Genomic DNA, 25,229 nt, shown 5'->3' on the forward strand with positions numbered 1-25,229 from the left:
CATCACTTCACAGGAAATAGATGGGAAAACAATGGAAACAGTGTCAGACTGTATTTTTTTGGGCTCCAAAATTACTGTAGATGGTGATTGTAGCCATGAAATTAAAAGACGCTTACTCCTTGGAAGGAAGGTTATGACCAACCTAGATAGCATATTGAAAAGCAGAGACACTACTTTGCCAACAAAGGTCCGTTTAGTCAAGGCTATGGTTTTTCCATTGGTCATGTATGGATGTGAGAGTTGGACTGTGAAGAAAGCTGAGCGCTGAAGAATTGATGCTTTTTAACTATGGGGTTGGGGAAGACTCTTGAGAGTCCCTTGGACTGCAAGGAGATCCAACCAGTCCATTCTGAAGGAGATCAGTCCTGGGTGTTCTTTGGAAGGACTGATGCTAAAGCTGAAACTCCAATACTGTGGCCACCTGATGTGAAGAGTTGACTCATTGGAAAAGACTCTGATGCTTGGAGGGATTGGGGGCAGGAAGAGAAGGGGACGACAGAGGATGAGATGGCTGGATGGCATCACCGACTCGATGGACATGAGTTTGGGTGAACTCCGAGAGTTGGTGATGGACAGGGAGGCCTGACGTGCTGCAGTTCATGGGGTTGCAAAGAGTCAGACACGACTGAGTGACTGAACTGAACTAAGTATTTCCCAGTATGACAGTGGCTATGTTTCCTATAACTTAAACCTCCTTTCTCCCACTAAATCAGGAAAACAGATTAAGATAAACACATTATCCATATTGGGATAGCTCAGTTGGTAAAGAATCTGCCTGCAATACAGAAGACCCTGGTTTGATTCATGGGTCTGGAGGATCCGCTGGAGAAGGGATAGGCTACCCACTCCAGTATTCTTGGGCTTCCCTTGTGGCTCAGCTGGTAAAGAATCCACCTGCAATGAGGGAGACCTGGGTTCGATCCCTGTGTTGGGAAGATCCCCTGGAGAAGGGTAAGTACCCACTCCAGTATTCTGGCATGGGAAATTCCACGGACTGTATAGTCCCTGGGGTCGCAAAGAGTCGGACACGACTGAGTGACTTTTGCTTTCACTATTATCCATATTCCCCAATTTCTCAGCCCCAGGCAACCACGCCCATCCCAGCCCTAGCCTAGGGGAGATGGTGGAAGGACACCCTCTGCTCTCACAATTGCATTTAACAGTGTTTCACCAAAGTGTATACAACCTAATCAGGACAGCCTGTTTGTGTGCTCAGTTGTTTACTTGTATCCGATTCTTTGCCACCCCGTGGACTGTAGCACGCCAGGCTCCTCTATCCATGGGATTTTCCAGGCAAGAATACTGGAGTGGGTTGCCATTCTCTTCTCCAAAGGATCTTTCTGACAGGGACCAATCTGTATCTCTTGCATCTCCTGCATTGGCGGCTGGATTCTGTACAGTTGAGCCACCTGGGAGGCTCTGGTCAGTATGGAGGCAATGCCAACTCATTTTCTCATTAAAGGTTAGAAATTTGTCTGGACCAGACTGAGTATGCATAGTCATTCCTGCATTGGGGTAAACTGTGGTATTTCAGTGAGGTCCTGCTCTTGTGTACTGCATATGGTTCACTGTCAGATAATTTAACACCCAAGAAAATCTCCCTCGAATAAATTAGAATATATTTGCAAATTAATTGGTTAATTAGATTTTAGATATCTCTGGGGGACTGAGCTAAAACAGATGTGTGCAGAAGCCCCTCATAGAGCCAGGACGAGGGCTTCTTATCCAGCTTTCTGAAGGAAGAACTCTCCTATTGCTCGATCCTCTCCTCGGTGCCAGAGCATTTCATTATGTGCATTTACACAGAAAGCAGTAGAACTGCGTTCCTGCCTGGGAGTTAATTGTTATAGGGACATGCTCAGAAGGGTCCCTTCTCTGCAAATAACTGTACTGTAAAATAAAGCACTATTGGAGTTGATGCTTTCTTGATTATGTCAGGAAACCATATGGGGATCCAGTGATAACTACAGGAAGACAAGCTAGGGAATACTTTAAATACTTCTGTAAGACACATGCAGTGCCTGTGAAAATACCCCATAAAAAAGCCAGAACTTGAGCTCCGGCCTTAAAGTTTGAAAGCAACCAGTATTTAGTTGTCTGTTTCTCTTTTTCACTCTGTTGCTTTACCCTTTAGGAGAATGGAAACTCAGTTGGCAGTACCTTTAATACTACCTAACATTAATACTAGTTTGACTTTTTAAATTGGATCATTCAAGTAGATTCCATTTTGTTCCTTTTTTACTTTTTTTTTTTTTTAAATAAATGAAGCTTGTGTAGTGGACCCACTGGGTCCTAAGATGGATGCTGGAGACAAAAGAGAATGACCCGGTCCCTGCTTTCAGTGACTGCCTGCTGCTTTGTGCAATGGTGAAATGGGATTGTGTCTCTTCTAGTACTTGCAGTGGGAAAAGGCAGCCCACTCTGGAGCAACTTGCATGACAGGAGGATAAAAAGGTCCAGTTAAAGATGGTTATGGACGAGTCATGTGTCCATAGCTATGAACTCACTATTGGCAGAACTACTCTTTGGGAGCTTATGGACTGTTGGGCAAGGTGCTATAAAATTTGGAAACAAATGGTGTAAGCAGGACAGAAATATCAACATCAGGCATCTTCTTCCTTTCTCTCTTTGATGTCCACTTGTTACAATGATTTTCAGCTCCCAGAGGACACCTTTGTGTCACCTATATCTCAAAGAGTCCCCAGCAAAGAACAGAGTGACAGCAAATGTTGAATCTGAGTAGATGCACTGATGAAGCAAATGTTCAAATAGAAGAGCCACACCTGGAGAATCAGAAGGGAAGATTGGGGATCCAAGGTGGGTTTTTTTGGGTGAGGGGGGAGGCAGGGAGGCATGCCACATAGCTTTTGGGATCTTAGTTCTCCAACCAGAGATTAAACCCAGGCCCTCGGCAGTGAAACCTCCGAGTCTTAACCACTGGACTGCCAGGGAATTCTCCAAGATGGAATTTTAATGACCGTGCATCTCATTTCACCCTGAGATTTGAGGGGTATATTGAATTATCACAACAAATTTCTTCACTTTTAGTTTTGCTTACATGTTTAGAAAAGTGAACCATCACAGAAATAACTGATGAATAGTGCATCCTCTTTAAACCAAGTTTTTTGTTTTCTAAACCTGACTTTTTTTTTTAAAAGTAAGAGACAAAGCCTTAAAAAAGAAGTATGATGTTTTTTTTTGAAATCAGTACTGTTTCCAGCTTGGGGGCCAATTCTTCTTGTAATAGGGGTGACAGTGTCACCTCATATGATTTCCTTGCGTTATGTTCCATGGTAAATTGGTTTTTCCCCTAAATCTTAAAAAATTAGTTCATAGTCTAAAGGATTATTATATTTGATTTGATTTTTTTTTTCAGAACGATGTTATTAAAAGTACTATTCACCTATCACAACCATATTTCAAGGAGAAATATATTTAGTGTGAGGGAAAATGAATCTTTATGACAAAGTAATTTAAACTCTACCTTCCTTTTGCAAATGGAATCCATTAAAATATAGTTTAATCAAATAGGATTATTTTAAAATCAGAAACCTATATACCGGTATTTATATTCAACATTGAAATAGAGATACCATAAAATGAAATGTTATTTTTAAAATGGACTTTGTTCTTGCTACGCTGTTCTTCAGTAAGAACCCATATTTCCAGGGAGGGGTGGGAAGAAATGTACTAGGTTTGTTTGATTTTGATTTCCAGGCACGGTTTTTGAGGGGGAGGTAGATGTTTTGCAGGATTCCGATCATTTTCGGTAATTGACTTCGTCATACACTTGAGACCCTCTGCTCTAGAACCTGAATGGTCCTTTAGCCAACCCTGACTCAAGAGATGAGCATACAGTTCATCCTTCCAGTCCTCTGGATCGCAGAGACAGACTGCTGTTTATGGGCAAGAGCCAGCTCTTCACAGGTTGGCATTTCTGTACAGATACTACAGATTGGCAGGTTGCCTTCCTTTCCTAAAGTTCTTCCCATTGGATGTGGAAGCAGGCTCAGACAGGTTAATCAGGGTTCATGGAGCTGATGGGAGGATCTGGGCCTGGAGAGATGCCTTCCCCACTGGAGGGGATCGGACGCTAGGTGGGGGCCTGCAGGTGCCGACAGGAAGTCCAGCCAGCCAGGCAGCATGCACACAGAGTTGTGCATGGAGTGAGGTTTCTGGCAGGCACTTGTCACTCAGGACATCCCGAGGGCCCCAGGACAGCTGAGTGGAGGAAGCCTGGGAGCTAACCTGTCCACGGAGCTTTAGTGCAGTCTGACACTGGTATCGGGCCGTGCTTCTTGGGCTAGGATTTTGGCAGGACTAGAATTTGTCCTGAAAACATGTTTTTATTGTAACATATCAGCTGGTAGTGAGAACGCATGAAAGGGACTATATGGTTTCTTCCTCCCTGGATTGCATAGACGGTCAATACTGATTACAAGCACCTGACCCGAGGAAGCAGCCATATTGGCTTAAATGGCTCCCAAAGTGAAAGTGAAAATATTAGTTGCTCAGTCGTGTCAGATTCTTTGTGACCCCTGGACTGTAGCCCACCAGGTTCCTCTGTCCTTATAATTCTCTCGACAAGAATACTGAAGTGGGTTGTAATTCCCATCTTCAGGGAATCATCCTGACCCAGGGGCTGAAGCCGGGTCTCCTGCATTGCAGGCAGATTCGTTACCATCTGAGCCACCAGGGAAGTCCCAGGCCTTATCTAAAACAAACAAACAAACAAAAACAAAAAACCAAAAAACGTGGCCTGGGGAACGTACTGATGGCTTACACTTGCATCACATGCTGCCCCTAAGGCTGGGAGTAGGGGTCACTCCCATCCACGCCAAAGGGACTGGGGAGCTCCCGAGAGAAGTGGATGTTGAGAAGGATGTGGCAGTCACACAGTGTGGGAACGCACAGGAATGTCACATGTGTTTGGGTTGCAATCCACCTTGGGCTGTCCTCCATGAAGTTGTTCGCCCTAGCCTAGGGCCCTATTTGTCTGGAGAAGAGTGTGGGCAGGCATACTATTGGCTAATGGTGGTCCTTAGAGCCAAGTTTCTGGGCCTGGAAGATAGAGTTTGGACTTAGTGTCTGAAACAAGGGGAAAGTCCAACTATAAGAAGTTGAGACAAATAATTAAAAGAGCTAATGACTTTGGTCATGGGCTGAATCCCTGAATCTTGAACCCAAGCTTCTCAGGGCTTCTCTCTCAGAGGTGGGATGGTTCTAGAACCTCCCGTGGAATTAACTTGCCAAGTGGGTGGTCATGTGTTTCACCATGGGGCTTTGAAAACTGTGAGTAGAGGACCGGCACATTTAAATGGTAGAGCATACGAATCAGTTATTACGGGGTTGGTTGGTTAATACGTATGTTCATGTGTAGAAGAATGTACAGCCTCCCAGTTAGCAGGGAGGCTTTTTAAAATATAAAAACTAGGAAGGGGAAATAAAAAGATGTGCTTAGGAGAAGTGGGTAGGCTTGAAGAAATGAGTCTCTTAGATTGTTAAATGTATAAGTCTAAATCTCCAATCCAGCCAGGGTGTTAGTGACTGAAAATCATTATCATATGACCATTTGCTGTTTGGTGGAGTGTTTGGAATGAGCTAGTTAATCCCATTCCAATTCATAATGGGCAGGTAGCCAATTCATACAAAACACCTTGACAATCCATACTAATTGGTTTGTCTCCATGGAGCTGCCAAATTGAATTGCCCGTGGAGATGGGCATTTCCCTCAACCCACCTTCTGTTTCAACTCTCCTCCTCCTCCTCTCCCCTGCCACACCACCCACTAGACACACACACACACACACACACACACACAGAGTCCTGGAATAATTTTGCATTGAAATAACATCATTTTTTCCACTCATCTTTCTGGGCTATAAATTTCCCCAAGCTTTCTTTTTAAAAGAAGGAGTCAATTCGAGGTAAGGAAAGAAAACCAAATGCCCTCGGGACCTTTTCAGGGTCATTTGTATTTTCAGACTTGCAGAGGGTAGTAAGAAAAAAAGAAAAATATCTGTGAACAAAGCAAAAATGCACTTCATGTTTTGGAAGGCCAGGGAGGCAAATTCCCAGACAGAGATTCATGCAGCCTAGAAATAGTTTCAGAAAGATCTACCAACCCACAAAAACTTCTAGCAGCCCACAGAATCATTTCCAAGAATGGCTAATCATGTACTATTGAGAAATACCCCCCAAAAGGATAAAAATGTAGGTTTGTAACTTTGATCGATAGCTGGTTTTTGAATAAATAATTACCCTTTACACCTGAACGTTGGCTTTCCCAAGCAAGCGCTGAACCGTTTCTGGGCTCAGTTGATTCTCTGGACGTTTTCCAAGGGGCGGTAAGATTGACAGCATTCCCTCCGTTTGGTGAGTGTTCTGTTCTGCCGACTAGCTGGGCGAGCAGTGGTACTTGGGAGCAGTTAATTTTGAGCTCTGGAGCTGGATTGAGTCTGGTGATCTTCACCAGCTGTGTGACCTTGAATAATCATCTAACCTCTCTGGGCTCCAGTTTTTTAATCAGCCATCTTTGTCCTAGGGGCTCTGCTGAAAATCATAGTTTATAATTCAATAACATGTTGTTAGTTTTTCAGTTTTAAAGGACTTTTGGTGCATTTAGGTTTTACCTAAGGAAGGGAAACTTCCATGTAATGCAATGCTATAACACCCCCTTCCTTTATTAATGTGATATGGCCCAACCCCTTCTCCCTCCATCTGAGGGTAAATTAAAGCAATATAACTCACTGTAAACATTTGTCAACCCAGATGCATTTCTAGGCATTCGGTGTGTACAGACACCTGGTTATTTACACGATTTATACCATTAGTGCAGTCATCTTGAGATAGGATGAATTTCGAATCCCTGCTCCACATAAGCCTTGCTGAGAGTTTTGACAGTCAGAAATAAATAATCTTACCTTTAATTATCTTTGTCTGTAGAATGTGATAGATAGGGAACAATGGGTATGAAATACTCGTTTCTCTTAAGGTCCGAGAGAGATGAAAGAAACAGAGAAAGTTTTCATAAAGAAAAGACAAAAGGTAGTCATTTCTGAGTAAGCCCACTAAATAGTTTTCTTACTCCCTAATGACAAAGCTTACACACCCCCTGAAAGGCAAATGATCTGATAGGCTCCTCTTTACCATTGCTCAAGGATAGAGGGAAGTTTGATCTGAGCCTCCATGAAAAGCCGCATAAACAGAAAGTGAAATTTACAAGGGATCCCAACAGAATCCACAAAGGTTGGCATGGGGTGGGCCAGCATATGGAAGGCTATCATCCTGGCTCACAGACGTTCATTTGGGCTTCCATCACAATAATTCCTCTTTTATGCAGAAGAGTAATGACTGCCAGAGGCAAGAAAACTAGAAAAGAAACCTCAGCTCAGCTTCTACTCTTTTGAAAAGTCCTTGTCTTTCTGGAGAAGTGAGAGGGAAGTAGGGAATCTCTCCAGACTGCCTTAAAGAAAACCTGCAAGCCATGGCAATCCAGTGCTGTCCTCTGGATTTTCTTATTATCCATGTGCATCAGTTGCTAGATAAAGTCAAGGATACTTTTAATTGGGGAGAGAGAGAAAAACCTGTAAACTTGTTCCTTGGACTGAGAAAGAATGGAGTTTAAAAAATTTTTCCCTGATCTTTATGTTTTTGTTGTAGGTTTGAGATATATTCTTAAGGATTTTTTTTTTAAATGTTGGTGGAACACATTTTTCAGCATTAACTTCTCTCCCTTTTGAGAGGACAGATAGGTATGGAATCACCTTGCTATGATGTCAGTGTAGTAAAATTCTCTATGACCAGTTGCTTGTGGAAGACGTTGGAATAAATTGTTGCAGATGGAGACTGACTGGCAGCAGAAACTTTTTCCACCACATGTATGACTACTTCATCTTTTGGAAACTGTATCCAGGTAGTAAAAGCTGGCAGTGATTTATGCTGATTCGGGCCATGGCTCCTTCTGTGCATAAGTGAAATACCACCAGTCTAGGGGGCTTCTTAAAGAACTCCACTAGATCCACTTCTTTCATCCTTCTTCCTCAGCCTCCATTAGTGACATGTCTGGAGTGTGATTTGAGGGTCTGCGGGAGGAAGGAGCCAGGATCTGGAGCCATCTGGAGCCTGGGTGAATAAGCACTGGGTGAACATCTGTTGGAAACTTTGTGGAAATATCTAGTACCGCTGATTTACAGCCCTTTGGGGAGTCTGTGTACAGAACCCAGACTCGAGAGGAAGCTGGCATCTGGCAGGAGTTGGGGAACACAATTGTGCTTGATTATCAGGATATGATAAGTCTGTCTGGCCTTATATCCATTGCCAAATTGTAGATTTCTTTTTTTTTTTTTTAATTTGGGCCACATTAGTCCTCCCTTCCATCAAAACCAAAAAAAATAAAATAAAATAAAGTACAAGGGGGTGCGGGGGAAGCCCAATCTTACCATGAAAGTGAAAGTTGCTCAGTCGTGTGTGAGTCTTTGTGATCGCATGGACTATACAGTCCATGGAATTCTCCAGGCCAGAATACTGAAGTGGGTAGCTTTTCCGTTCTCCAGGGGATCTTCCCAACCCAGGGATCAAACCCAGGTCTCCCACATAGCAGGCGGATTCTTTACCAGCTGAGCCACAAGGGAAGCCTAAGAATACTGGAATGAGTAGCCTATCCTTTCTCCAGGCAGATCTTCGCAGCCCAGGAATCAAAACGGGGTCTCCTGCTTTGCAGGCGAATTCTTTACCAACTGAGCTATCTCATGCTAAGTTGCTTCCGTCGTGTCCGATTCTTTGCGACCCTGTGGACTGTAGCCCGCCAGGCTTCTCTGTCCATGGGATTCTCCAGGCAAGATACTGGAGTCAGTTGCCGTTTTCTCCTCCAGGGGAACTTCCTGACCCAGGGATGGAACTGGGGGTTCTCACATCTCCCTCATCGGTAGGCGAGTTCTTTACCACTAGTGCCACCTGGGAAGCCCATCGTACTCATATCAAAATATACACAGTCACACAGAACTGGCCCAGTAAAATGATCTCCTAAGGATTGTGAGCATATAGAAGCGAAGAGTATACACTTTGGAGTCAGGTAATTCTAGTTCCAGTCTAGGCTCTGGCACAAAAGTAGCTGTGTGACTGTGGGTCAGTCACTTAATCTCTCTGTGCTTTTACATCCTCATCCCTACAGCTGGATGTTAGTAATAGTGCTTACTTTTTAGAATTATTTTGAGATGTAAATGGAGTTTATAAGAGATTTAAAATAGCACCTGGGAAATTAAGCACTATATAATTATGTGTGTGTGTGTGTGTTTCTGTGTTTTCCGTGGAGTAGATAAGTATGATCACACCCAGGGCTACCCACTGCTCTGTCGGGAAAATGGCTTTAGTTATGTCATTTACCTTCCTTCCTCTACCATCACTTCCCTCTCCACCACTACCACCCCACCCAGACTAGCTTGCTTTCCCTTGATCTTTGAGAGTGTCAAGAATGTTCCAAGTTGGAGCTCTGCACAAATTCATCCCCCTTCCAGAATGGTTCTGACCACAACCACTCTAGGAAGCTTCATTGTCTTCAGCTTTTATGCCATGTCAATGTTGCTTCTTCAGAGAGGGCTTCCTTGACCCCCCGGTCTTGACTCAGTATTGACCTTCTACCCAGAGTCACTCTGTTGCCCCCTGTTCTTTAGCCCCATTAGAGCTTACAGCTACAAAGGACTATTTGCATTTCTCCAGGGTTTGTATTGCACTGTAGATGATGACGTGCATGGAGCACATCTCATTTTTGAGTGAGTTCCCCTTGTAGGTCCAACAGCCAGCCCAGTGCCGTGCCAGCCCATAGAAGGCACTCACTAAATGTTGCTCCTCAGCAAGTGACTGACCAAATGATGGGCTTTTCTAGATTACATTCAAGGTGGCATGGGCAACCCATTCCTTCTGAGCTGGTCAACTCAGATTCCTGTCCCGCTACCAGCCATCTCACTGGCCTCTACCTCTTTTGTTTATATTGTAATAGAATTGAAAGACAAGTCAGGGAAGTAATCAAAGTCCTCTTTCAGAGATAAGATATGTCCTCCTTTTCCCCCTTTGGAATCATTTTGACCATCTGGTTGGGAGCGAAGGAGGAGGAAGCAGAACCTACTCTTTCTGATCAGCAGAGTTCAGTGGGAAGACTTGCCATGTGGATGTGCCCCATCTACTGGTCGAATCGGGTGACTGCATCCTTAATGGTCTGTGATCCCCTGTGCAGTTAATACTGGGCATCCAGTCTCATTAAAAGCAGCCGAGACTGGGGTTTCTATCACATGTTGTTATCCTGCCAGCAAGAGAATTAACAGTAAAGCATGGTTTGCTTGCAGAGCATGCTTTTTACCTTTCCAGTGTCTACATTGCATCAGGATTGACCATATTCTCTTGTGTGGAGTTTGCAAGTTTGAGGTGAAGGGTTCACACTTGTGCCCACAGGTTAAAATCTATAGTTTAACATCAGTGTTCACTGTTGAGTCGTTCCCTGTGAACATTATGTTGACCAGATTTGCAGCATTTAGAGAATCCCTTCTCTGCAAGTCATCTGAAGATGTGAGCATCACACCCATTTTTCAGTCTTCCCGTAGGGATCGTGGGTTCTTAAGATAAAAGTTTTAGGGGAGAAAATAGAATCTCCTTGTGTTTTTATTTTTCTCTCTCTCTCTGTCACACACATACACACACCTTGGGACTTAAATTGCCTGTAAGACTCAATAAGTAAATTGGGGAAGATGGAATTTGTCAGTTTGCTTAAAGAAACATAATTATTTTAAAATGACAAATGGTCCCTTTGTCACTAAATTATTTATGTCTTAGCTTCCATGCCTGGATACCCTGTGTAAATTATGAATTAGCTTGTAAGTAGGTTTAGCACAGGGTGCCCAGCAGGTCTCTGGGCTGAGGGTTAAGTGGGTAGCACTTCTTTCATTCTGATGCTCTTCCACTGTTGTTGTCTTGAGGATGCAGATGTCTGAACATGAATTCAGGTGACTATAGCTGTAACGTGTGCTACTTTACAAGGATTCATCTAGCATTGCCATCCAAAAGAATCTTAGCTTACACCACACCCTCCAAATTTCAATATCAGAGGTAGCAAGTACAAGATGAAACCATCTTACTTCAGTTTAAGTTTTAAGGTCAGTCACTCTCAGTTATAGGGTTTTTTTTTTTTTTCCCTTAAAAAAAAATTAAGTAGCTACTAACATATTCTTTGGGCTTCCCTGGTGGCTCAGGTGGTAAAGAATCTACTTGCAATGCAGGAGACCTGCGTTTGATCCTTGGGTCAGGAAGATCCACTAGAGGAGAGCATGGCAACCACTCCAGTATTCTTGCCTGGGAAATCCCATGGACAGAGGATCCTGGTTGGCTATAGCCCATGGGGCTGCAAAGAGTAGGACATGACTGAGTGACTCACTCACACACACACAAACACACACACACACAATATATTCTTCCTCACTGTTACTCCACAGAATCTCCACTCAGCCTCCCAAAGGGAAGGCTTTGAACAAGTAGCTGGTTTTTTTGCCTGTATATTTGATCACTGAGTTATTTACAACCAGAGGATTTCACAGTGACAAGTGAACTCGATGGACCTGCAGCTTAATTTGGTTTTTCTCCATTCATGATGATTTTGGACAACTGAGCACATGTCTTCAGCACCCTATCAGAACAGAAATGAAAGACAGACTATGAATGCATTAACTTACCTGGAATGCAACTTATCTGCAATTTACATGACAAGAAGTCAGCCATGTAAATGTCTGCATACCTGTCAGTTCTATATGTTAGGGTTTAGTGGTGCTTTCTTTGAATTGTTGTTATTTTTCAATCACTCAGTCATGTCCAGCTCTTTGTGACCCCATGGACTGCAGCACACCAGACCTCCCTGTCCTCCATCTCCCAGAGCTTGCTCAAACTAATGTCCATTGAGTTGATGATGTCATTCGACCATCTTATCCTCTGTCATCCTCTTTTCCTCCTGCTCTCAATCTTTCCCAGCATCAGGGTCTTTCCAGTGTGCACTGCAATGTTTTCAGTTTGCATGCTTTGAAAGATCTCATCCCAGGGACGGGGGAGCCTGGTGAGCTACCGTCTATGGGGTCGGACAGAGTCGGACACGACTGAAGCGACTTAGCAGCAGCAGCAGCATGCTATGCACTGAGCTAAATACTTTACGTACAATATCACCATCTCAGGGTCACAATCTAAGGTTAATAGCATAGGAGTGTGCTAAAAGTTGTAGCCATTGTTATAGCATTATCATTACTGTTATTTCTACATGTGAAAGTTCCTTGGTGGCTCACTGGTAAAGAATCTGCCTGCCAATGCAGGAGACGCGGGTTTGATCCCTGGATCGGGAAGATCCCCTGGAGGAGGAAATGGCAACCCACTCCAGGATTCTTGCCTGAGAAATCCCATGGCCAGGGGAGCCTGGCGAGCTACAGTCAGCCCATGGGGTCACGAAGAATTGGACATAGAGATTAAACAACAGCAACAACACACATGTGAAGGTACTATTTTATAAATATATATTTTATAAATATGGTGTCTGTTTTTCACCAAGAGCTTTTCCTTGGTCTCTTAAATCAGCTTTCTTACTCCAGGAGAGACTATGATTTAAAGAATGGAAATTCATTTTGTGATATTTAAATGTATCTACATATATTTATATTTCCTCCAACTTTTCCCTCTGATTTATGTTCTAAGAGGTGAGCAGCCTTCAGGATACAGGTGGTAGTGGTCTGCTCTGGTCTGACCTCTCAATATGATCTTGAGTTTGCTGTGTTGGAGGTTGTGGACAGGTCTTGTAATCCCTAAATTTGCCTAAGAGGTAGATGGAAGGAAACAGTGTCTTTGATAGGTGAATTCAGTTTTGGCTTTTTTTTTTGTTCTCAGCTCCAATCCAGGCATAATGCCTTAATAACTGAAATTGCCTCTTTCAGCTTTCTTACCTTAAAGACTGTTAAACTCAGTGGGAAAGACTCATTGCTGTGGCAGAGAGATGCTCTCCCAGGTCTCTCTGGGCCAATGGGCCCCAGGCTGGCCCCACAGCAGTCAGTATTTGAGGACAGGTAGGAGACAGGGCCCCTGGGTGCTCCTCCTGTGCAGGCTGTCCCTGTAAAAGCTCCAGCTTGTTTTCCTCTCGGGCCACTTCTAAAGCTGCCTCCTTTTGCAATTAAATCATTTCATTCCTTTCTCTCATGCTTTCCTTCACCCTAGAGATGCTCAGTGTTAGGACATTCTAGCTGCTCGTACCATTTAGGGAGTTGGGGAATTTGGCTTTTAATTACTATAAAAATATGATTATTTGGGGACTCGGCACCATCTCTGCCGAGCCTGTAGGATGTTGAGGCAAACAGGAAGAAGGGCTCATGTGCTGTGCTGTGCTGCACTTGGTCACTCAGTCGTGTCCGACTCTTTGTCATTCCATAGACTATAGCCCACCAGGCTCCTCTATCCATGGGGATTCTCCAGGCAAGAATACGCAAATGTGTTGCCACGCCGTCCTCCAGGGGATCTTTCCAACCCAGTGATTGAACCCAGGTCTCCCACATTGCAGGTGGATTCTTTACCATCTGAGCCACCAGGGAAGTCCAAAAAGACTGGAGTGGGTAGCTGTCCCTTCTCCAGGGGATCTTCCCGACCCAGGAATCGAATCATGGTCTCCTGCATTGCAGGCAGATTCTTTACCAGCTGGGCTACCAGGGAAGCCCACAAGGGCTCATAAATAAGTCTCAAGTAGGGAAGTTGGCAGGTCCTGGGAGGTGCAGGCAGAGGTGATATGAACTGGCATGATCCTGAGGATCTTTGCTTTTCTGTATTCAAGATGTCAAGCCTCTCACTGGCCGAAGCTTCCCTACCTGTAATGTGGGTTTGGGTCTGCTGCTCAGCAGGTGTGTGAAATCTGGGATGCTAGTAATATGATCTGGAGAAGGCAATGGCACCCCACTCCAGTACTCTTGCCTGGAAAATCCCATGGACAGAGGAGCTTGGTAGGCTGTAGTCCATGGGGTCGCTAAGAGCTGGACATGACTGAGCAACTTCACTTTCACTTTTCACTTTCATGCATTGGAGAAGGAAATGGCAACCCACTCCAGTGTTCTTGCCTGGAGAATCCCAGGGACGGAGGAGCCTGGTGGGCTGCCATCTATGGGGTCGCACAGAGTTGGACACGACTGAAGCGACTTAGCAGCAGCAGCAGCAGTAATATGATCAACACGCTCAACAGTTCCTGTTGTGTATCTGTCCAGACATCCAAACTTGAATACTCATTTTCCCAGGCAGCCCAATCTTTATTTTACATGCCAGCCTCTGGATCCGTCTATGTCACATTTGTTGGGATGACTCATTGTGGTATGTTTATTTTTCTGGCTTGAATGTATTTTCATTTTCTTGATGGTCTTTGAGAGCTGGCTGTCAACACTGCTCACAGTACCCCTCTCCACTCCCTGCCCCCCACAATCCTGTTTGACCCTTACTTATCCTTTAGCCCCCAGTTTAATCCCTTCCTCCTGACTAGGTCAAGTTCCTCTTTCATGTCCTCCCTTAGGACCATTAGTCTCTCCTTGGAACGCTCACCACAGCAGTTGATTTTATTATGGTTAATTATTTAATATCAGTCTCCCAAAAGAGACTGTCAGTTCCATAAGATAAAGAAACATCATCATCATTATTAAATTTGTTGTTTTGCTCACCATTGAATTCTCCACTGCTGACAATAGGGTGCCTGGTACTTAGTGGATTCACAGTAAGTATTATCGGTAGATGGGGGATGGCTGGCTGAGTGAGTACACAGATGAATATATGAATGAATGACGTGCCAGTGGCCGACAGGATTTATCTCTTCCCTGTCCTGTTCCTGTGGCCTCAGGTACCCACACATGTAGTATGGGCTCCACAGAAGTGTCTGAGATATCTAAAAGGTATGCTGTAGTTCTCAGCACCACAGCCCCTCAGTGGAATTGGAAAGAAAAAATTACATGCATTCTTAGAAAGAGGCCTTGATGTTTCTGTGTTCCAAAGTGGTCCTGCCTGGGATAAAGTACAGTAAATGAACCACAGCTTGTTTCTCACCTGTTCTCCCTGCTCCCCGGGACCTGAGAATCATACTTTAAATGTGAGCTGATCTTGGGAAGGTGATCCTCTCTGATGCTGAGCTGGATAAAAGATCCAGTGCCCGGCATGTCTCTGATTAGAAGATCATAAATCAGTCCAGTAGATTCCATAGTAGTTCTCACGGTGTGCCTCAAGGCAGAGTTCACTGGCCAGTCCCTGGGACGTCTTCTTGAAACATTATAGGAGGCGCCGCACACACACTGTATGCGTATACAGTGTGTGGATTACTGTATATACGGTGTGTGTTACTGTATATATGGTGTGTGTTACTGTATATACAGTGCGCATATTACTGTGTATACAGTGTGCGTGTTACTGTATATACAGTGTGTTACTGTATATACGGGGGGTGTGTTACTGTATATACAGTGTGCTCATTACTGTATATACAGTGTGCATATTACTGTACAGTAACTTGGCCCTGCAGTCAGAATGCCTGAATTCAGATCCCACCTGCCTACTTATTATTATAAGTTCAGTTTAGACAAATCAGGTGTAATCTTCAATTTCCTCTTCTAGGAAGTAGGAGACATAATGTTACCTACCTTCCCTGGTGGCTCAGCTGGTAAAGAATCTGCCTTCAATGCAGGAGACCTGGGTTCAATCCCTGGGTTGGAAAGATCCCCTGGAGAAGGGAATGGCTACCCGCTCCAGTATTCTGGCCTGGAGAATTCCATGGACTGTATAGTCCTTGGAGAAGCAAAGAGTTGGACGCCACTGAGCAACTTTCACTTTTGCTTCTCTTTCACGTCATTGGGTTGTTGGAAGATCAAATGGCCAAATAGACATAAAGTGCTATGCAGAAGGTTGGACGTGCAATAAACACAAGAAATGTTAGCTATAATTATTATTACCATTTTAATTCATTGCAGGAGTTTCCATTGCAATCCCAAGCTAGTCGCTATGAATGCCTTTTCATCCTGTCCCTTTCAGACTATCCTGGGACCCATGTGTTCCCCTGGCTTTTCTGCCTACCTGCCTTTGGCTCAGAGTTTTACTAGGAGGACCCAAGCCCAGTGTCCAGAAATGGCACCAATTATATTGCATCTTGCCTTATAATACCTTAACCCATACTGCAAAGGCCAACTTGAATTGCCTGAAAATCCATGCTGTACAGTGATTTGGGCAGTGTGCACACTCCATACACAGGCATTAAATAAAGTAAATAATGCTGACAGTGTGTGTGTGCACTCAGCCAGATTGCCCCGCTTTCTTAAATCATTTAAGCACACTTAATCTAATGGAACGTGTTATGACTTCAGCAGCTTCTGAATAAGAGTTGGAGGAAAGAAAAATCCAAAATGTGGCACCAACTAAAAATCCCCATCCAGTTATTTAAGGTGGCTGAAGCATTTGCAGGGAAACTGGGCTCTGCTGGAGAAATAGCCACTCCTCTTACAGAATGAACCCCCCCCCCACCTTTTTTTTTTTGGCCTTTTAAAACATTCCTTCTTTTGTTTTTAGATTTTGGTTGAGAATTGGAGTCCAAATCAATTTTCAGGCAATTTCTTCCTTTTTCTACTTGCTCAGAACAGTCCTTTTTATCTTTTTCTGCCCCTGGTAGTATTATCTAAGGCTTCACTTCTGCTGGGTGTTGGCACTGGGTGATCTTTGTGGTACCTCCCAGCTGGTACCAGTGTTTTGTTTTGTTTTGTTGTTGTTTTTGATTTCATGATTTCTCTCCCTTGTTATAACAGAAAGCACAAGTGTTGTGCCTTAAGCCTAAGATAGGAAAGTATTTATTGATCAGGTTGAAAAAGCTCCACTTTCCAGGGCTCTGAGTTTGGGCTCAGAGAGTTACAGTGGTTTTCAGGCAGTTTTTGTGCAAAGAGTGGTTTTGAATTTCTTTTCTGTTTTTCTGTAGACCTTATTTGGACGTCTGGCCATTTGATCTTGGGAGAGAATACTGTGTCTCGACATAACACCAGTGCCCTTACCATTGGCAGGTTGTGGAAGCCCCACAGGCGGGTCCCAAGGCTGCCTGAGTCACCATTAATGAACCAAACGGCCTGTGATGCTCCTGTGGTCGCTTTTTGGCACATGGCAGGAAAATCCTTTTCATGTTAGTTTCAAGGTTGTCAGATATCATTATCCCCAAGTATTAAAAATTTCAAAGAAAGGAGGCAGTGTGTTTGATTTATAGAATAATTATCTAGCTTTAGCTCGAACTTGGCTTTGGCAGTGGTTTTGCAAGCACTTGAAAATTAAATCCATTTTTTATGGCACTACAAGGTATTATCTCACAGCAAATGATAATTAAACACCTGTGAAATCAATTAGCCCTTTAAGCAGGGAAAAAAAAGTTTTCCAATTATGTTTTCACACCTCCAAAACTTTTATAATTCCAAAACCCAGCACTGGTGGAGAGGGATATGGTTGATGGGTGTTTCCGGGTTAACTTTCCATAAAGATCGTCCCCAAATTTTGCTTTGACTTAGTCCTGAGGAAGGCAGTTTGTGGAACCGGCTCCCTTCCAGAGAGGATGCAGTCGCCTTTGGAGCTGATTCTTAGCAGCTATCTATCTGACACACAGCTGCGCTGTCAGCTCCTCTACAAAGGAGGTTACTCACTTTGTGTTTTGATGCCAAGTTTTACTTGACAGTTTATTTAAAAGCCAAGATACCTTAATGGAAACCAAGCTACACAGCATTCCGTGTGACATTATTGCTCTCCCTTTATAAGGGCCCTGTAGCCAAGAGTTCTGAGCCATCTTCATTCCAAATTCATACGCCAAAAACAGACTGATGGGTTAATAGCTGAAACCTAGCACAGTGGAAAACTGGGAATCGTGGCAGGCCTTTCAGCCCCACAGGATCATATGTGTTTTAATCATTGGCTTTGGTAACAAATTAGCTATTCCAGATGCTTCTTTTGGAAAATCATCTGCACTTCTGAAGAACTGAATACATCTGGGAGAGAGGACATAACAATTTGGGACCCAAAAAAGAAGAAAAAGAAACAGGCGTTTGACATTCTCTGCATTATGCCGCATATGTACAAAGGCCATTCCAAAAATATGCTTGTTCATCTTTACTGATATTACTTAAATTTGCATAATACTCTCATCTAACTGTTTCATTACATCCTCAGTAGACCTCATTATTAGGTAGGCAAGACTAGCATTATTGTCCCATTTAATAAATAAGCATGGATTCAGAACCAGAGTAAGTCGCATAAAATCAAACAGTAACAAAGTCAAGACCAGAACTTATATTTTCTAGGGGTTATTGCATGCATTTTCCATCCCATCACTCTATATAAACATCTCTTAAAAAGTCTTTTTTTTAAAATTTTCTTTATATAGACATTTTAATGGGACCTTGCTTTCATAGCAGATGGCATTTGGAGAAGTTGATGAATCTTAATGTTAACCAGAGATATCAGGTTGGTATGGCATACGGCAAAGACGAGAGAAAACTTCTCTTTTATCCTTGTAGAAACTTGTCCTATAGAATTACCCTTGCGAATGTGCCCTGAGATTTGGACACTTTGTGACCTCACAGGCATTATTGGCTGAGGAATAAGGAGATCTGGCATTCATTTGACAAATCTTTCTTAAAAGATGACTGTGGTCCAAGTGCTGATCTAGTGGCTGGGGTCACAGTGATGAATAGGAACAGTTGGCCAGAAAGACAAACATGGGTGAATTCAGACAGCAGTAAGTCCTAGGACCGAGATAAAATAGGGACTTGGGACAGTGAGTACTGGGAACACAGGCTGGTCTGCGAGGGCCTCTCTGAGGAGGAGCCAGTTTGTTTGAAGGCTGATATGTGTCTTGAGGTAGATCTGGGAGAAGAGTGTTTTAGGCAGAGGACATAGAAAGTACAAGTCCCTGAGATGGTAATGAGTATGGAGTTTCTAGAAACTGAGAGAAGGACAGTGTAGCTGTAGATGGTGAGTGAGGGGATGAGACTCAGAGCTGTGGGCAGAAGCCAGTTTCAGGGAACCCTGTCAGCCAAGGCAAGGGGCGCGACTTATTCTCAGGGCCGTGAGGAGTTGGTGGAGGGTTTTCAGCCTGGGAGTGACATTGTAAAGTTGTCTTTGGTTGCTCTAAGGAAAATGGATTTTGGGGGGATGAGACTGAACTATTCTGATCTAAAACTATTAAGAACCAGAGTATGCTCCTTGATGCTCTGCTTATGTGGGAACTCAAAGGAGTAGAATTAAAGAGATAAAGGCAGGAGGGGAGTAAGGAGACTCTATGCTATGCTATGCTAAGTCACTTCAGTCATGTCCGACTCTGTGCGACCCCATAGACGGCAGCCTACCAGGCTTCCCCGTCCCTGGGATTGTCCAGGCAAGAACACTGGAGTGGGTTGCCATTTCCTTCTCCAATGCATGAAAGTGAAAAGTGAAAGTGAAGTCGCTCAGTCGTGTCCGACTCATAGCGACCCCATGGACTGCAGCCTAACAGACTCCTCCATCCATGGGACTCTCCAAGCAAGAATACTGGGGTGGGGTGCCATTGCCTTCTCCTAAGGAGACTCTAGTTCCCATGAAATTACAAAAACCAATATGGGGGCAGCTCCTGGGGCTTCTGCATCTTTGTTTCCTCAGTGTTCAGCATGCTACTTGGCACAGGAGATGCTTAACTTTCATTTGTCCAGCAAGTAAATATTAGAGCATGAAGGCATCTACAGGGCCATCTGGTCTACCTCTTCCCCATCAGCTGCTTTAAACACTCTCCTTGCCCCACAACCTCTCCCCAAAATGAGGCCACATAGGAGTTAACTAGCTGCTTAGCTGTTTCTCAAGGAGAACAGTGCTGAGCAGAGATGGCTAGAGGAGAGGCAGAGATAAGTCAGAGCTTCACAGGCTCTTTACTCTGGGGCACTGTTGTGCTTCTGCCAAAGGAAATGGCAGAGTCTAGGCTTACGGGCTTTCTCAGTCTCCAGTGACCAAACCCCTCATGGGAGGATGATCTCATCAATAGCAATATATGGCATCAGATTGTTCATCATCACACAGATTTTTGTGTCTCATGGAGGCACATATGCACCTGTACATTTGTATATTACATACCCAGATGGGAGAGATTAAACTTTCCATAGACAACTAGCTTCATGCAGCCATCACATGACATCGTATCCTACAATTTTTTTTTTGACGATGCACCGTCTCTGCCTGTGCAAAGTTCTGAGGTCTCCTTTGCTCATTTGCTCAAAAGGCCCAGAAGTGAGGTGGCTCTGATTCTCAGAGTCAGAAGGTGGAGCCTAGGAATGGCAGATGTGGCAAAGGAGATGGGAAATGAGGGTAGCTGAAACCAGCATCATTTCATTAGCTGTTTGTAATTGGATTCTCAAGGTATTTTATAATCACTTAAGTGCAGGGACCAGATGAAAGGCTTCAGCCCCAACTAGGAATTCAGGGTATGCGAGATTTGCCGCTGAACGGCTCCTATGTCACGCCTACTCTGGTGACAAGAACAGGAATTCCAGCCATCGTCCTAATCCAGGCTCTGGCTGACCAAGGTTGGCTGTGCAGGAGAGAATGTCTTGGCTCAAGAAGGGAAGTGGTCAGAACAATGGGGTGAGCCCAGTATTTTGGGAGGGATGAGGAGCCATCATCTTTGCACCGATGCAGTGTTTATCATGACAGGAGGAGGTTCTCCAGTTTTTTTCTTTAGTTCAGATATGGAGAAAAGCCAGGTGATGGTTCAGTTTGAATAGTGCTGTGCACACATGTAACTTGATTTGCAAATAATGTGGTTTATCAGAGCTGCTGAAACACGCATCTCCCCACCCCCTTCTCCCATCAGTGTTCAGAGAGAAGACAAAATTTTTAACAAACTGCCAGGCCTTTGGAAATAGAGGCAGAGAAGGGATGGAAAATGTACAAAAGGAAGACACTATATGTAAACCACACTCCTTTCCCATCTCTAAGTCAGTTGGGCTCAGGCTGAACACAGGGAGTACGGATCATCCTAGAAAGACCTGGCAAAGTCAAGAGTGGGCCATCTTGTGATAGTAGGTGGACAGAGATAGTTATAACGAAGGGCTTTCATCTCTTCCTTGTGTCTCCATTGCTTCCAAGCTCTTCTGCAAACCAGTGGACACTGAGAACTTTTCATCCATTTCAAACCTATGCTTTTTTTGTGTTTCTTTGTTTAGTATTTATTTATTTGGCTGTGCCCGGTCTCAGTTGCAGCATGCATGATCTTTGATCTTCTTTGTGGCATGTGGAATCTTTAGTTGAGGCATGTGGGGTCCCTGTTATTGTTCAGTCGCTAAGTCATGTCCAGCTCTTTGAGACCCTGTAGACTGCAGCACGCCAGTCCTCCCTGTCTCTTACTGTCTCCTGGAGTTTGCCCAAGTTCATGTCCATTGAATTGGTGATGCCATCCAACCATCTCATCCTCTAGTTCCCTGACCAGGGATCAAACCCCAGCTCCCTGCATTGGGAGCGCTTGGAGTCTTAGCCACCGGACTTCCAGAAGAAGTCCCCCATACCTGTGTTTGGAGTGGTTCCTATAGGCCAGGCCCTGGGGGGTGGTTTGGGAGGAAATTGGACCATGATCCTTCGGTCCTGACTCCTGAAGCCCAGTGGAAGAAAAAAAGAAAACAGGCAACTTAATCTGGAGGGAGCAGTAGACAGGTCACCCTGGGTGCTGTGTGAGCAGCAAGAGGGTCTCTGGGCAGGACTTGGGGGTCAGGTTTTCTTCAGGGTGGAGAGGAAGAAGGATGTGTAGAAAAAGGAGTGCCCCATCCACAGGCTGCTCCCCAAGGAGAGGAGTCACCATCGAGGCTCGACAGCCCATACTGACAGCCCGGTGCTGGCTTCTCAGCTTCAGTCCACACTTCCTGGCCCTGCTCCACTTGGCTTATCTTCATGGCGCAGAGCCTGGTGAAAGGTTAATGGTAAGATAATGACCTCAGGCTTCTCAGTTGTCCTCGAGTCGGTCCCAGACATTTAGCTTCTGCAGCCAAGACCTGGGTATGCCTCTTCTCAACCTATTTATCCGTCTGAGGTCACAGTCGCTGCTGGCTCCTTAATTATCGCTCCCTTCTCTTTCCACCCTGTACCCAGAGAGCCCTTTATTTAGCATTTTCAGAAATGCTTTATTTCCAATAAAAGAAAGAATTTAGACTAACGTGGCCTGGAATTGCATTTATCTCAGAGCAGTTTCGGAGAAGGCGATGGCACCCCACTCTGGTACTCTTGCCTGGAAAATCCTATAGATGGAGGAGCCCGGTAGGCTGCAGTCCATGGGGTCGCTGAGGGTTGGACACGACTGAGCGACTTCACTTTCACTTTTCACTTTTATGCATTGGAGAAGGAAATGGCAACCCACTCCAGCGTTCTTGCCTGGAGAATCCCAGGGATGGCGGAGCCTGGTGGGCTGCCGTCTATGGGGTCGCACAGAGTCGGACACGACTGAAGTGACTTAGCAGCAGAGCAGTTTGGAATATGGTATTTCTGAGCACAAAAGCAGGTGCTCCAAAAGCTCACCTTGTTCAGATAATAGGTTAACCTCCTAAGGTTGTTAACGTCCCCAGCACAGAGTGGGCTTCCCTGGTGGCTCAGATGGTAAAGAATCTGCTTGAAATGCTGAAGAACCCAGGTTCAATCTCTGGGTCAGAAAATCCCCTGGAGAAAGGAATGGCTCCCCACTCCAATATCCTTGCCTGGAGAATTCCATGGACAGAGGAGCCTGGCGGCCTGCAGTCCATCGGGTCCCAAAGAGTCGGACATGGGCACAGTATATTCCAAATCTTTCACTTGTCCCTTTGCTGGCACCATGTTACTGCTTCCTTCTAGGTGTCTCTGAGAACACAGAGTCTGCCTTGTACAAGCCCCACAAAACCTTGGCTCTTCAACTTCGTCATCTATAAAAGGCGGCCACTTCACGTGGGGTTGTAGAGAGAAAGGGCAGGAATGAATGTGGATTGTTGCCCCACGCAGAGGAAGCATTTAATCAGTGGGGGGATGATTGTTGTAATTGTTACCATTAATGACTGTCCTCCTTTTGGCACCTGCTTTTACATTTTAGCCATTGAGCTGCTGTGTAGTGAGCAGGAACCAAGGTGGCCTTCTGCACGGTGTGCCTGCTGCCTGTTAAACTCGTCAGTGTGTGCAGGTGAAGCTACCATCTGGTTACAGTTTACAGTTCTGAGCCTTCAGTGGGTATTAAGGGCAGAGATGGAGTAAGTGAGTTTAGACTTGATATGGGATTATGATCCAGTGTGTTCAGACACAATATTTTTATTCCAAGAGTCCATCTGGCCCTTTCTTCTTCCCTGTGAAAAGCAGGTATACCCGTATCCAATTCCTGGGTGGCTCTGAGGCTTAAATGAGATAAAGTATGTGAGAGTTTGGTGCCTCCCACCCCAGCCAGAGCCCACACACTATTCCTCCTTCCTTTCTCAATATTGAAATGAATTTAAATGTACATAGAAAGAAAATGGTCTTCTGTGGAAAGCCGAGAAGTATGAAAGGGATTGGCAGCGTCATTCAGAGGAGCATCATTAAGCAATTGGTTCATAATCCTTGGCCTGACCAGGTGCCCCAGAGGTTCAAGTCCAGCAGAGTGACCTGTGCTAGAATCTCACTATTTCCGAATAGCAAGAACCTTCCTGTCGGGAGCCACTGAGCGTCCCTGAGTCTGCAGCCTCTCTGGTTACCAGCACCTCACACTAGGATAATCCATGTGCATTTCCTTGACTCGGGAATGTGGAGTAGCTCATTCACGGTCACAGAAACTGCACACAGGTGGTGTGAAGAGATGGAGGTTCCATGAGTCCCGTGAATTCACAAGGACCGCAGTGGGCCTGTACTTTTCCCTGTGTTGCTTACAAGACAACATGTAGAGATAAAATGGTGGCCAGTGGACCCATTTTCCAGCTAAAAGGTTGGTTCCCACTCATGGGCTTCTCAGTTCAAATCTGTGCCTTGGACCAATTTCATATTATTGCATGCTATGGATTTGGGGATTTTCTCACAAATAATTGAAATTTGTTAATGTTAAATCTGTAGTAATCCACAAAAGGGCCATAGTTATTAAATGACAGAGCACCATCTCAGACTGAGCTCTGGATGTGACAGGGGGCAGAATTTCGAGTAGGGGAAAAAGAGTCCCTTGCAATGGGGCTGTCTGTTGCCAGTGCTTGAAACTAGGTCAACCGTTGAGGACATCACTGTGTCGGAAGCTGCATTTGTGTGAACTGCCCCAGGAGGCAGTGCCATGTAGTGGAGAGCAAAGGCCCTTTAGAATAAAACAGCCTGGAGCTGGAGCCTCATGCCTCCTTTGAGATGACCTGCATTGGCAAGGTTATGGGGCTCTCTGAACTCCATGCCTGCCTGTCTAGTTGGCTTACATCAAGTCCTACCTAAGAGTTCCTTCCATGATAGGTCATTGAGCCGTTCAGTGGCTCACGAGTGCCCACACGGGGTCATGTCTGAGGTCCAGCAGTTATCGCACGTGATCTTTCCAGGGAGACCCTGCCTGTACCAGCAGCCTCACTGGCCCCTCCCCACCCCTGACCCCAGACTGTGGGCAGTTTATCTCACTGTCTCACTCCTCTGCTAGCTCCACCACCAGAAATGCCCATGGCCTCCTCTCAGGTCTTTGCCAGACTGATTCTTTTTTTTTTTTTTTTAATTTACTTTTATTTATTTACTTTTGGCCATGCTGGGTCTTCACTGCTTTGCTCAGGCTTTTCTCTAGTTGCAGCAAGCGGGGGGCTCCTCTCTAGTGGTGGGGGGCTTCTCATTGCAGTGACTTCTCTGATTGTGAAACACGGGCTCTAGGGTGTGTGAGCTTCGATAGTTGTGGCACGTGGGCTCAGTAGTTGGGCTCCCAGGCTCTAGAGCACAGGCTCAGTAGTTGGGCTCCCAGGCTTAGTTGCTCTGTGGAATGTGGGATCTTCCCAGATCAGCGATTGAACCTATGTCTCCTGCATTGGCAGGCAGATTCTTTACCACTGAGCCACAAGGAAAGCCCCAGACTGGGTCTTGCTCTTCCTTTAATATTTGGCTCAGAGTCTCCCTTCCTCCAGGAGACATGCTTTCTTCTCACTCTTCCCACGAGAGCCAAGGGGTGACTTGTCATTGGTCTTCTCTGCATCCTTGCCTCCATCCTCCCATATCCCTCACTAAATGACAAT

At 44.9% G+C, this 25,229-nt stretch overlaps 1 protein-coding gene across 2 annotated transcripts in view; it reads left to right on the forward strand.

The window, feature by feature from the left end:
- The window catches only part of EXT1 (exostosin glycosyltransferase 1), a 314,227-nt gene that overhangs the window by 240,377 nt on the left and 48,621 nt on the right, over window positions 1-25,229 (forward strand). The gene's annotated exons all lie outside the window — the stretch shown is intronic.

This window comes from Bos taurus, chromosome 14, assembly GCF_002263795.3.
Source record: "Bos taurus isolate L1 Dominette 01449 registration number 42190680 breed Hereford chromosome 14, ARS-UCD2.0, whole genome shotgun sequence".
NCBI lineage: Eukaryota > Metazoa > Chordata > Mammalia > Artiodactyla > Bovidae > Bos > Bos taurus.